The sequence below is a fragment of the Trichechus manatus genome, unplaced genomic scaffold (genome assembly GCF_000243295.1).
Source record: "Trichechus manatus latirostris isolate Lorelei unplaced genomic scaffold, TriManLat1.0 scaffold00068, whole genome shotgun sequence".
NCBI lineage: Eukaryota > Metazoa > Chordata > Mammalia > Sirenia > Trichechidae > Trichechus > Trichechus manatus.
The window spans coordinates 3758585-3772608 of NW_004444004.1; the positions used below are offsets into that span (position 1 = coordinate 3758585).

At 45.5% G+C, this 14024-nt stretch overlaps 1 protein-coding gene across 9 annotated transcripts in view; it reads left to right on the plus strand.

Moving 5' to 3' along the window:
- The window catches only part of TMEM164 (transmembrane protein 164), a 232258-nt gene that overhangs the window by 201613 nt on the left and 16621 nt on the right, over window positions 1-14024 (plus strand). Inside the window, exon 8 of one of the 9 annotated variants that reach the window (XM_023734469.1) lies at window positions 4551-7552. The exons of 7 other annotated variants lie outside the window; for them this stretch is intronic. The gene's annotated coding sequence lies outside the window, so the exon portion shown is untranslated. Of the gene's footprint in view, window positions 1-966; window positions 1122-4550; window positions 7553-14024 lie in introns of those variants that run through there. One more of the 9 variants, XM_023734468.1, reaches the window with a different exon arrangement.

Sequence of the window (14024 nt, forward strand, 5' to 3'; positions counted from 1 at the left end):
AGAAGGGCCCTTCCTCCCCTCCCTCTGCCGAAAAGCCTTCCCTGGGTTTGTAGATATCGATGCAGAGGCGTCTGTCTTCTTTGGAAGAGGGTTTTCTTGTTGGGTTCTACTGAAGGGGACGTGCGGGAGTCGAAGAGAAAAGCCTTTTTTGACACTGTAGACGATGTAGACATTGGAACTGGTTTTGGTGAGTCCGGAGCAGGCAGAAAGAGGGTAGCCTGCAGGCTTTGCAGGCTCCTTTTCAAGACCCCAAGCTGGGAAGGGGCCTCCCATACCGCACGCCCCGCCCTCTCTGAGGTGGGCAGAGGTAGTGAGAGGGAGCAAACATCTCTCTTGTGTATATAGAGTGAGCCTATATGTGCTCAGGAAAACCTATTCGCTTGTTGTTGCTCATCTGTGACTTTTTTTGTAACGCTGGTTTGCTACTTGTGGCGTGAAACATACATACAAACAACCAACCATGGAAAACAAAACAAAATAACAAAAAAAAAGTCATTTCAAGCAAAGCTGTTGTTTTATAAACTCTTGCTTTCTTTTGGTGTCAATTTTGTGTTATATTTTAAAGAATTCTTCATATATATTGGTGTTATTATGGTGAAGAGAGTAAGATAGGCTGATCTGTAATTATTTTAGCCAGAAAATCAACAATGCCCCTGCCCCCTCTTACCTCCTTCCCACCCTTCCTCATTCCCAAGCTGGGATTGCTATGCACTGGGCAGACCTCTCCCTGTCACCCTGCTCCCCCATACGGGCACTCCCTTTAGAACCAGTCTTGTGACTCCCCCTCAGCAGCAGGGTGGGTGTTTTGGCAGGCTGGTTCTTGGGTGCTCTGTGCCCCCACCGGTTTGCTCACCTCTTGGGGCATTTTGTAATGCGTTTTCTCTGATTCGTAAAACCTTTTGATTGTACTGAAATGGCTTCTGGAGTCACCTTTGGAAATAAATGGTCATTTATTTGTGTACTTAGCATGGAGAAACAGGTGTTTCTGTTGTTGAAGATCTCCAAATGAGAAGGAACCCTCACCGTGGGACTTACTGTTACCATGTTTTCCTCATTTACCATTATTAAAAGATTCATGAGAAGCCAGAAGTCTTGGCCTTGCTTCCTAGAACCTTTTCCGAAGGCCCTCTGCTTTGAATCGTAGATACAAGGGGCTGTTGGCCCTCCACCCTTGCTGGGCCCTCTCAGCACAGCCTTTGCGGTGGGAACCATGTGGCTGCATGGCCATGAGTGTCCATGTACTGCCTACCTCCACTGTGGCTGCCTGGGACCCAGCAGGCCCTTTGCACTTAGCAGGGTTTGTCTGCTGGGCTCTCCAGGCCCCACCGTGAGCTGGGTCAGGCTGGATTACTGAGCTAGAGAAGGTGACTTTGAAAGGCAATGTGTTCAGGCCCACTTGACCCAAGTTTACTGAGGGCCCACTCTGTGCCAATCACAGTACAGCACAGGTCTGTGCCCAGCACAGGTCACACTGTACCGTGGAGAGAGAACAAGATAATCCTGCCCCCTGGGAACAATCAGGCCTGCCTTCCTAAAGCCACCCAGTGATTGTGATTAGGTTGACCCTCCTTTATACCAGACAGAGGCCACAGTCTTTTCTGAGTGTTGCTGCTTCTAGAAGGGGATCCAGCTAGCCAAAGTGGCAACCAGTGCAGAGGGATCTCCCCTTTGCCAGTAGTTGGACACCCAGGCTATGAGCAAGGCAGGGCCCAGCAATCCTGGACTACAGAGCCACCAGTTTGGGCAAGTCATTGCATCTCTTGCTGCCCCAGGCTCTCCATCTGCAAAGCAATAGCTACAAGTGATCTACTGTGTGCCAGGCATAGTGCTAATCCCTTTACACATATTACCTCGGGGGCAGTGGTGGCATTCTCACCTTCCATGCAGGAGACCTAGGTTCAATTCCTGGTCAATGCTGCACCCATCTGTCAGTGGAGGCTTGCATGTTGCTGTGATGCCAGACAGGTTCCAGACTAAGATAACACTAGGAAGAAAATCAGCAGACCACAATGGTCTGATCCCCAACTGATCTTGGGGATGGCAGGATGGAGCAGCATTTTGTTCTGTTGTGCATGGGGTCACCATGGGTCAGGAGCCAGCTCAGAGGCAGCTAACAACAACAGTCCTCACAAAAGCACAGTGAGGTGACTGGTAATGCCAAGAAACTGAGGCTCACAGCTAATACATGGAGGAGCTGGAATTTGAAGCCAGTTCTGTTGACTCCAAAGCCCAGGTCCTTTCTACTCTCCACTGGACTCCACCGCCTGCCTCTCTGGTGTGCTAGGATTGCTGAGTAGACCCTTGCCCAGGGGTCCCCCAGCCCTTAGAGAAGCAGGAGGAGAGCTGGGCGGTGATGTGGAAGGTAAGAGAGGGAAAGGCGGAACCCACAGCTGTGTGGAGCAGAGAGTCAAGCTCCTATTTTTTTTTTCTGCTGCCAGCAGTCCTGACCCAGCGCAGAGTTGAAAGCACAAAGACATCGGAACAAAGGAGGCAGGGATGCAAGGGGCCAGGCAAGAGCTGGCCCAGTGGGAGGGACAGAAAGAGGCTGGTGGAGAGAAGGTGAGGAAAGTTGGGCCCCTGGCTGTTCTATTTGTCTTTTCAGAAAGTGCTAGACGCCAGTGACCTAGGCCATTGCCATCTTTCCCGTGGACTAGTGTGTCTGCCCTTGCCCCCATCTCTGTTCCAGTCTCTGCTTTCCACTGCAGGCAACGATCTTTTTCACATGTAAACTAAGTGCACCACTTCCCTGGTTAGAAATCCTTCAGTGGGCCCTGGACACTACAGTATAAAGCCCAGGCTCTAATACCCTGCCCACACCTTCAGCTTCAGCTTCACACCCCCGTGTCCCCCAGAGAACCTTCTACACAGACCCTGTGCTCAGCCATATTGTACGCCGCTTTTTCATGCCATGCTGTTTCCTGCTGCTTTTCCTTTCCTTGTTTTAATTTGTGCTGTTTTCTTGGCTTGAAATGCCTTTGCTCCCTGCTCTCCTTTCTCATCCTTAAGACTCGGTTCAAATGTCAACTCTTGTATGCAGTCTTCTTTGAGCTCCAGTCTGTTAGACACCTCTGCCACACCTGGAGCTTACTCTGGGGCCAGCGTTTCCCTCCGTACTATGTGATTCATTAAGGAGCCCTGGTGGTGCAACGGTTAAGCACTCGGCTGTGAACTGAAAGCCTGGCAGTTAAAACCCGCCCAGCAGCTCCGCAGGAGAAAAGATGTGGCGATCTGCTCCCGTAAGGATTACAGCACAAGAAACCCTATGAGGCAGTTCTACTCTGTAACTCATGGAGTTGCCATGAGTCAGAATTGACTTGAAGGCACACAAAACATGTAATTCATTATTGGTCTCTCTCTCTCAGTGAACTTGGAGCTGCTTGAGGGCAGGATGGGGTCTGAATCATCCCTGTATCCCCCAGCCCCTGGCACAGGGAGTTGTTTCATAGGAGCTGATCACCAAGCAATGATCTCATCCCTGAGTGCCGAAAAATGGTGGGAGGCACCATTGTGACCTGGCCACCTAAGCCATGGCCCTTCCCATGAGTTCTCCTGGGTGGGGCTAGGATGCCATATTTTGCCTAGGCACCTCAAGCTCCAGCCTGTGGGCCACCTTGCTGAGGGGCCCCACCCTGGTTCTCTGTAGGGATCTTTGGGGTTGGTATTCTGAGCAAGAAGGTGGAATATTGTGCAGGATGAGAACTGAGATCAATAACATCTGTTCCACTTGACCCTTCTCCAGACCTCTGGGTAGGGGTGGGGGGTGAGGGGGTGGGCAAAGTGTCCAACTGCTTTTCCATATTATTGGTAGCTGGTCGTCCCCACCAGGGTCACCCCTTAGTTCCCTGAGGCACACAGTCAAGAGTTGGTGTTTGCATGGCAAACTAGCCTCTGAGGGGTAGGGAGCAGCTTGGAATGGTGCTAAACTGATTCCCCAGTGAGTTTCTCCCTTGTCCTGGAGTAACAGAGAGACACAGATGTCAGTCTGCCAAATGCAGTGGTTTATTCAAAGGAGATGTGGTTAGCTAGCCTTGGCAATAGCCTATTGTAACCTAGGCAAGGCCAGCTGAGTCTAAAGTCAAGGACTCTGTTACTGCCTGTACTCGCCCCTCCCACAGTCAGCATTCTGTCAGACATCTAGTTGCACACCTGGAACATATGAACTGCTTGGTGAGATAATGGGTGTGAGAGGGCTTTATAAACGATAAGGTTCCTTCCAATGTAAGGGGCTCCCATTTCCAGATAATGTGGTTACTGTGCCTGTTCTCACAGCACAGAGGTTAGTTGGGGTTTTGACTGCACTTACCCGCTGTGCCTTACTGTGTGCCCTGTGCAGCTGGGGTCTGTGGGATGTGGGTGTGGGTGTGTGTGGGTGTGTGTGTGTGGGGGTGTGTGTAGGAGAGGTGATACCTCAGTTTTAAGGAATTCTTTCATTCTTCATTGACTCAGAGACACGTTTTTTCCACATTTTCACATGTAACAACATTGGGATGCATCTTACAATCAATGGCACGACATAGTATATAATCAGCAACTTTTTTTTTCTTTTTCAGTGGTACATAAAATAATGGACATCTTATAATCGAAGGCTTCTTAGAATTGATAAAATGCCATAATTGCTAACTTGGATTCCTCTTCCTCATGATAGTCACCCTCTTGCTGGAGAAAACCCCTTTGGAAAAATTTATGAACAAACTTGCTGTAACATGCTGTCCTCTCTTTTTTCCCTGACTGCTTCCCAGCCAGGCCAGGCAAGCATTCTGCTTCCCGACCAGAGAGGGACCCACTGTGTTGAGCTGTCTCTTGGGACAGATGGTCTGTGGGCCGTGAGAGGAGGAGGCAGAGTGCACCTGCATAAGGAAGCCCACCATGCCAACTGAGGGGGAGGGAAGTTGAGGGAGAGGGAGGGAAGGAGCCAGACAAGCCCAGCCAGCCAGCCCCAACAACTCTGGTTTCTTTATTTCCCAACCACAGTCTGGCCAGACAGCTCAGCCTGCTTCCTGGGGGAACTCCTGGGGCTAGTCATTGCCAGGGGTGAGCTGGCAGGGGGCCAGGAGAAGGAGCCTACCCTGTCCTGAACCCCCTGGGTTGATGTGAGCTGCTGTCTGGCCCACACAGAGGAAGACAGTGATTTCCCCACCTCCCCCAGCAAGGTGGACGAAGGGAGAGGCTGTGGGCCTTTTCAAGGAAAAGTGGCGCCATGGCCTAGGGGAGCCTGAGCCATGGACATTTCATGGCAGTTGGAAATGGCCACCAACCTTTCCTCAGTCCTGGCAGCCTTTCAGATTAAGTCCAGCCCTTCTAACCTTGAGACCAAGCTCTTCCAGAGAGGAAAAGGTGTGTCTGCACTGAGCTCCCGGGATACTTGGGCACAGGAAGCAGAAGCAGCTTGTGGACATTTTTCCCCCAGAGAGTTTGGCAAGACATGATCAGCCCGGATTACAGCTGCCCTCATGTAACTGGGTTAAAGTGTTGGCCTACTTAGGCCCCTCCTGCGTTGGCCTCCTTCAAAGCTGATGAGGCTGATTAGGGGGCTATTTCTGAGCCCTAGTCGTGTCCCCAGAAGGCTGGGGGCGGTCCTCCCTGTCTAGAAAGACAGTCACTAAAGCTGGACGGCCAGAGGCGGGTCTGCCCTGCCCATGGGAGAGCAGTGCAGTCAGACCTCATGTGTCCTTGTAAAAGAAAGAGTCAAATAATGGCAAGGCCAAGTCCCTGGATTTTGAACTTCAAGAACAAAACCAACCAATCCGTTTTCAGGGAAGGACCTAGTCCTGCACCTTTACCATCTCTATCCATGGAGAGAGATGGTGGATAGCCAAAATGAAGTCTTCAGCCATAGTTAATGATAGTCACTAGCTTTCACTCAGTAGGTTCTGTGCCTTGAGGGAGATTGTTATTAACTTCTCTGAGCCTCAGTTTGCTCATCTATAAAATGGGAGTAACTGTAGTACCTACATCTCATAGGGTTGCTGCGAGGATTGAATAGATGATACAAAAGGCACTTGGCACAGTGCCTGGCACACTGTAAGCATTCCTTTTGTAAATGTTAGAAGCCACCACCACCACCACCACATCATCCTTGTCCTCACCAAGGCAGCAGAACGAGTGGGAAAAAGCTCAGTTTCTGGAGCCTGACAAGCCTGGCTTGAATACTGCCTCTGCTACTCTGTAGCTAGCTGGCCTTGGATAAGTGACAAGCTCTTTGAACCTGATTCTTAGTCTGTAAAATGGGAAATCCCTAAGGCTGTTGAAAAGTGTGTAACATGGTCCTTAGCTCACAGTAAGCACTCACTAAATGTTGGCTATTGTAACTATTAAAAAGGGGTGAAAAGAAAGGAGTTTCTTTTTAACTCGCAAGTGCCCTATGCCCCCTGCCTGGAGGACTCCCTGTGTAACCTCCCCTAGAGCAAAGGCTGTTGCCAGCACTTTCCCAGCTTAGGGGCAACTATGAGCAATTTCTATTTGATTTTCTCCAAGTCTGCAGTTTCTTCTGGAGTGGTATAAACTCAAATGAAGGAGGAAGGGGCCGATTAAGCTCATCCACCCCACAGGAGCAATCTCATCCTATCTGAATAACTAGACTGACCCCATGCCCCCCTTTTAAGCCCTATCACCCATGAGTACCAGGAACCACATATGCTGGGCAAGATAAACAAGGACCAAGTCACCAAGGGGCATGGCTTCAGGTACAGAGGTCATTATGGTCGCCCACCACTGTCTCCGTACAGAGTTCCTGGAATTCATTTGTGTTTGAAGTGGAGAAAGCATAAGGAAATGTTGACATTACTCAAACCAGCACTGTCCTCAAAAAGATGGGAGTTTCCCACTCTTTTCAGTCTAAGACACTTTTTCTGCTCTGCCAAAAATATGTGGGAGAGGGGAATATGATTGCCCCCTTCAGCTATCTGGCCAGCCCTTATCTCCTATGCTGAAACACACAAATCCACTTATACATGTTGACGTATGTGGTAACTCTGGATCATTCCAGAATACCACTTAAATAGAAATGCTAGTTTCAAAGTGGCTGTAGCAACTTTTAGTTTCATATCTGCCTGGTGTTCAGGCAGTGACTGCAACTCTCAGCAGCTTCCTGTCAGTAAAATGTGATCTAAACATTCTATTGTGTACCAGTTGAGCTTCCTGTTTTACAATATCCCAGATTTAATAGTGCCTTCCTGCTGTTTCTACGTAGCAGGTGATTCAGAAATTTACTTTGATTTCCCTTTCCAGTGACTTACTCCTGCTATCCTTTCTCTCCTCCTGCCCCATGAATATTGTTTTTTGTTTGTTTGTTTTTCCTTGCCTCTAGGAATCAGGATAGCAATTTTTCAACCATGGGCATACTCAACTTCTCCTCAGGGCTGAAGGCAGCCTCTTAGAACAAATGGCTTCATCTCTATGCAATTCTTCTCTCTCACTGGATGTCTTTCAAAGGGCAGCTTCACAGGAAAGAGCATAACTTTCAGCCACTGTCTTAGCTACCTAGTGCTGCTAAAACAGAAGTACCACAAGTGAGTGGCTTTAATGAACAGAAATTTATTTTCTCACAGTTTAGGAGGCTAGAAGTCTAAATAGGGCACTGGCTCTAGGGGAAGGCTCCCTCTGTCTGCTCTGGGGGAAAATCCTTGTCTCAGCTGCTCATTCTGTGTTCCTTGGAAATCTCCACGTGGCATCTATCTTTACCTCATTTGTGCTTGCTTGCTTCTGGGCCCAATCTACTTTTTATATCTCAAAAGTGATTAGGTTTAGGCTATACCCCACATTGATATGGCCTCATTAACGTAACAAACGAAAACCTATTCCCAAATGGGATCACATCCACATATTTTGTGTTTAGGATAGTGTTTAGGACTCCACATATTTTGGGGGGGACACAATTCAATCTATAACCACCACCAAATGCCATTTTTGCATGTACATAAACCTATTTGATGCACTCACGTAACTTCTCTCCCAGTCACCTCGCACATTCCTGCTAAGGGAACAAGACAGCAACATGGGGGGGACCGAAACCATCTCCTCCTGCACTCACCAAATCACGATCATGCCAGTGGGAGATGATGGTTCCTGGTGCTGACATATCGGAGGGCCAAAGAAATTCCAATTTCCCAACAGGGGCAGCTGCGATTATGCGCTAATGCCACTCTGAGGTGGATGTCATTTAGTGAAGCCCTATAAAAAAGTGAACCCTGATGTTGCCGGGGCCCCAGTCTGAATGACTTTTCCCAACTAGACTGAACTTCTATGCTCCTCACAACTCTTAGCTCAGAATGGACTGCTAATTTGTTTTACAAAATTACACGATATTCATTTTGAAACCAAGCACGGTGTCATGTCTCTGGAGGAGACAAGCACTCAATAAATATTGATGGATCACGTTGAGCCTTACATTTGGAAGGAAAAGGCCAAAATGGAAAAGGAGATGAGGACTTCCCAAAGGCTCTCAAAATCACCAGGCATATTGGGGCTACAGCAGTGGTTTTTCAGATTGTCCTCTCCGGCCCTGGGGTTCTGTTGGAATTGCTTCCAAGCTCCACAGGCATTTGATTCAAAAAAACATAGATACATCATTATAAAAAGCTAATAAAAATGTAACAAACACCTAACAAGCCCCTGATGTGCTACATTCCGAATGGGTTAGCAGGAGCCGTCAGGGTGACCTCAGGAGTGATGTTTCTCTGGCCTGAACTTCTTAGAAGCCTGTCGCTGGCTCAGAAGGTTGGGACTGCACCAGGTTTTTACAGTTTAGGCCGCCTATATAGACCCACTTTTGTCAAATTACACAAGCAAGATATCACCACTTATTTGTGCACATCAGGACCTTCTTGTTGTTGTACAGCCGAAACAAAATACAAAAATAAATTGACTACTTAGACTATAAGTGCAGCTGTGATTCATCACACCAATTATATATTTACATAGTCATCAAAACAGCCTTGTGGTTCTCATTAATTTTATAAGGAACTGATATACATTTGTGTTTTATAACAATAAAGTACCCTTGTTAATGAGGTGCTAGCTAAGATTTTGATTCAAAAGAAAAAAGGTCCTTCCATTATGGAGGGAGATAAAAGGCTGAACGATGACCAGCCCCTTGTGACTTGGAGGCTGCCTTTTAGAAGGGGAGTGTGAGCACAGGGAAGCCATGGTAGTTGGTGAGCACAAAGACACAGGCTACAGACACTGCCCAGTGCATGCTCCAGACACAGAGACCGCATTCTACGTCTAACATCTGGTAGGCTAATTTCACCATCAGTCATGATGGAAATCTGCAAGTGTGCCCTTCACCAGCCCTCTAACCAAAAATCCCGTTGCCGTCGAGTCGAGTCGATTCCAACTCGTAGCGACCTTATACAACAGAGTAGAACGGCCCCATAGGGTTTCCAAGGCTGTAAATCTTTACGAAAGCAGATCACCGGGTCTTCCCCCTGCAGAGCAGCTGGTGGGTTCGAACCGCTGACCTTTTGGTTAATAGCCAAGTGCTTAACCACTGCATCACCAGGGATCCTTCACCAGCCTTCTAGGGTCCGTTTCAACAATTTGGGCTACATCTTCAATACACTGTGCACATAATCTATTAATGGGTCATTTATAATTCAGTTTGCCACCATGTTCTTTGGATGAGGAAATGGACTGGCTTCAGAGCAGTTCCCCTCATTGTTGAACGATTTCTTCCAACAGGCTTGGGGTTTGGAATAGGACGTTGTAGCAGAAGCTTCAAGTATCAAGGCAGGGCTTTTAATGTAGTAGCCAAAACAGTATATGCAGGGCCTGCCTCAGTTGCCTCCTCCTAGTCAACTATTCCTCATGCAGCAAAAGCCTGGGCAAACAGATGGGAGGTTCACAGAGCCTTGGACGAACCCACACTTGTCTGGGCTCGTGGGGTCATGGCTGCCATTCTCTGAGTGGACAGTCATTCCCTGGCTCTCATGGCCTGCAAGTCTGAGTCCAGGTGTGATCTCCAAACAGCAGACTCCCCCCGACCCCAACACACCCCCTTCCATTGATAGATCCCCTTGGCTATGATAGTATTTCCCATCAACAGAGGCACTGCCTCATCCCACACAACTGAGCTTGCCTTCTGAAGCAGTGGAACTGTGAAAAAGGTGCCCAGTGGTGCCTGAAATCTAAAGAGGAAATGTTCAAACTCTGGGAAGAATTTAGGTAGGTGGAGTGTGATTACTGAAGTTGAAACTGTCCAGACCATTGAGTTAACCACCAAAAAAAAAAAAAAAACCCTACTGCCATCAGGTCGATTCCAACTCAAAGTGACCCTATAGGAGAGAGTAGAACTGCCCCATACGGTTTCCAATGCTGTAAATCTTTACGGAAGCAGACTGCTACATCTTTCTCCCATTGAGTGCCTGGTGGGTTCGAACCACTGACCTTTTGGTTTGCAGCTGAGCACTTAACCACTGCACCACCAGGTCTCTTTCTCTCTCTATACACATATTGACATACATGTATACATACACACACATATACACACACACACATATATATGAAGGCTGTGGGCTCATTACTTAATGAACCTATTAATACTGTCTGGATCACTAAAAAATCTTACATACCATTAAATACAAATGATGAGAAGGGTAAACCTTGAGCAGGTGGCAGTCTTAATGGAGTGCTCCCACAATAAAACCACAACACTCCTCTAGGATCTGACATGGCTGGTTTTTAGTCACTGTGACTGACGTAAGCACGAGTCATAAAATTGATATGGTAGTCAGGCTTTGGGACAATGTAACAGAAAATTGTCCTGTGTATATTCACAAGCCAATTAATTCTGAAATGATAAAACTGAGACAGTAAATGATTTAGAAAGAGCCAGAGGTATTTCAACACCGTACTTGGTAGCCTTTCTTTCCATGGAGAAAGAGAGAAGACAACAGCCAACAGAGGTAGCTAACCAAGAGACTCCTTTCTTGATGCAGGTGCTTACCTAGCCCTTGGAAGTCAGTAGCACCAGTCATCCTACCCTGGTGCCGTAATGAGCGCACTTCCTACATTCAAGCGTTTTCTCCAGGCTCAAGGAGGGGTAGGACTCATTTCATACCAATCTGGAACTGGAAAAGTAACGGGTAATAACTTTAAGTGTGTAGTATGCCTTGTGTGTATGACTGTGTATAAGCTCTGGGTGGCCACCTCTTGGGCATTTTTAGATTCTCTCCTGTATTCAGAAAACAGCAAGGTCTTGATAGTAGGAGAAAGGCCTCCTACCTCATCAAATGGTTTCCTTGTATAGCACAGCTAATGCCCCCCCACCAGCTCACAAAGGGGAAATGACAGATTTGGAAGAAATCTGGAGCAGACTTAAGCACAGCTAAGCTCCTACTGGAATTCAAGTCTGATGCTTGCCTCAGATTTGTGACCGGTGTAGATTGTCTAACAAGGTTATACTAGATCACCAAGCTAGAATTCAGGGCTAGACAGAAGGATGACACCAGGAAATTGTTTGCTAAGGAGCAGCTGCAGGCAGGCAAGGTTTCCCGAGTTATAGTTTGGAAATAAATCAACATTAGTTCCTAATTATATTATTTCAAAGTCTTCAGTTATTAACCTTGTAGTAATAAGTACTGATGAGACCAAGAGCCTATGCTGAAGCATGATAAATAAAGAAACAACAAATGATATCTTGGTTTTAACATTTTATTGGGTAAATGATTTTAAAGGTAATAACAATAGTGTCAAAACTACTACAATATCTTTCCACAGCCATACCTTACAGACCCACATAAACCTTCTCATATTTTTTTCGCTCATTTTTAATATTTTAAAGCCATACATATCGTATAAAATGCCCGTTTCCAATAGTTTCTTCAAACTATTAAGCAATTAAACGTGAAAGGAAGGAGGATCTAGTTATACTGAAAGAAGTTTCGGGTAATCTGTGATGTCTTACTGTAATCAAAAAATAGGTTATTAAGAAAGAAGGAAAAGAAGAGCTACTCCAGGTAGCTATTTGCTCATTACAAGTCTCACCATTGCATCACCAAGGACTCATTATGCTGGTGACTGATTCAAAGTAATTTCGGGGAACATATAAAACACTAAAATAACTTAGAAACTAGATCCAAATATTTCAAAAGTAATCAACTTTGATATACAAAAACAGTCAGAGGTGGTTACAAAAGTTTGTTTTCTCAGTGCGTCTATGTACCAGCGCAGTTACTGGGTCCAGAGCAAAATAAAACGTTTACTTTCTTCTGAAACAGTAATAAAAAACAAGGAAAACGTATCTTTGTATATAAAGGATCAATGCTGGTCTTAAGAATAATGTAATCAGAAACCCTTAAATCGAGAGGCACACAACGGATTTCTGCTTTTAAAAAATAAAAGTCACCAGTTTATTTAAATGGAGGAGGTGCTTACACCCCTTAAATAAACTTAATTCAATTTAACATCACTAGCAAAAATCACTTAGAAACTGTACAAAAATAAAAAAGTTAACACATTTAATCCTGCAAGGTTTTTGTAAGGACTGGAAGGCAGGCTTTTGGAGCAGCATTTGGGCATGGCTGGGGGCTTCTTTGGTTTGATCTAACACACGTAAGAGATGGAACCTATTCCTGATGACAGTTTCCGACAGTTTCAAATTTCCTGCACATCTGAAGACAAGAAAAGAGGCCAGTATACAAACTTCCGGTGTGCTGGGCATTGGGACTGCACGCACTGGACTGAAAATCCTAGAAGCGCTTTAGGTGGGGTGAGGGGAAAAGAGCAAGCCTTGCACTTCTCCACAAGTTATACTGACCTCACAGGGTAGGGGAGTTTGGAGAGGGTAGTAGCACATTCTCCGTGCAGTCAGAAGGCCACTTGAAGGAGGAGGGGAAAACAATTGTTCTTTTAGAATCTGGTACCTGGCTGACCTTGTTTAAGAACAAGAAAACCCTTCCAAAAATGGAAGCCTTTTGCTACATACCAAAGTAAAATATGTACTATTTTCCAAGAGGAAAAATACACAGTTGCATTTGAAAATGGAAAACTTAAATGGAACTAATTAACATTTAAAAGGGGCTATGTAAACTTTGTGCTACTCAAATGAAGTTCAAGTATTACTTCTGAGCTGTTTAAAGATCACTGAACTTACACAATATTCTGGTAATAAGAGTGCAATTCACATTTGTGTTTCTGAACAAATAAACCACAACTGGCTAGAACACAACCTGTGCAATTATAATCTTCGTCAGAGTTCAAAACACATGCTACATATTTCAACATGTTCAAAGTTAATTCAAACCACATATTTGACAGCTTGGTAATACAGGACAAAGGTGAAAGGGTCTAGCATTTGTTTGTTTGAAGCACACCATTACAGTTTGTATTAACACCCTTTACACTACAAAGTCTTTTAGTCAACAGCTACTTAGAGACAAAAATACACTGTGCATTAAGTTGAATAAAAAAGGAGACAAAACTATCCTTTTCCCCCAAGCCATGGTGGAAAATATTGCTGACCTCGTCCTTTGAAGCCTGCAGGATGGTTATTTCTTCAGTATAACATTATTACACTGGTAAGAAAATCTGTATAACATCTGCATATATCAAGGATTTAAAAAAATCTGATATGATTTTAGAGTCCGCATGACCAGTCACATGACCTGCTCAAGACTGATTAGCACCTTTAAATACATAAACACACACGTATGTATGTATGTATGTGTAAGTATACACACACACATACACACACACATACATGTACGTAATAGATCTTTTCTTTAAAAAAAACTTCAACCATAAGCTCACCCAGGACAGGAGCCTGTTGAACTGATGAGATGATGGATTCGATGAATTTCACAACAATATTGGTCTATTTTGTCTCTCTTCAGTTTGCTTGTTTTTTTTACTTTTTTTTTTTTTTTTTTTGCAGCAGACAATATCATTCAACTTGTGCTCAGTTTCCCTATAAGGGCAAGAAAAAATTTCCATCAGGTAGCCACTTGTTTTCATACTGAAAGACTAATCTGCTCCAAAATGTTCCCAAGTAGAAATGAAAGGACTAAAAATCCCTTTCTAAAGCTCAA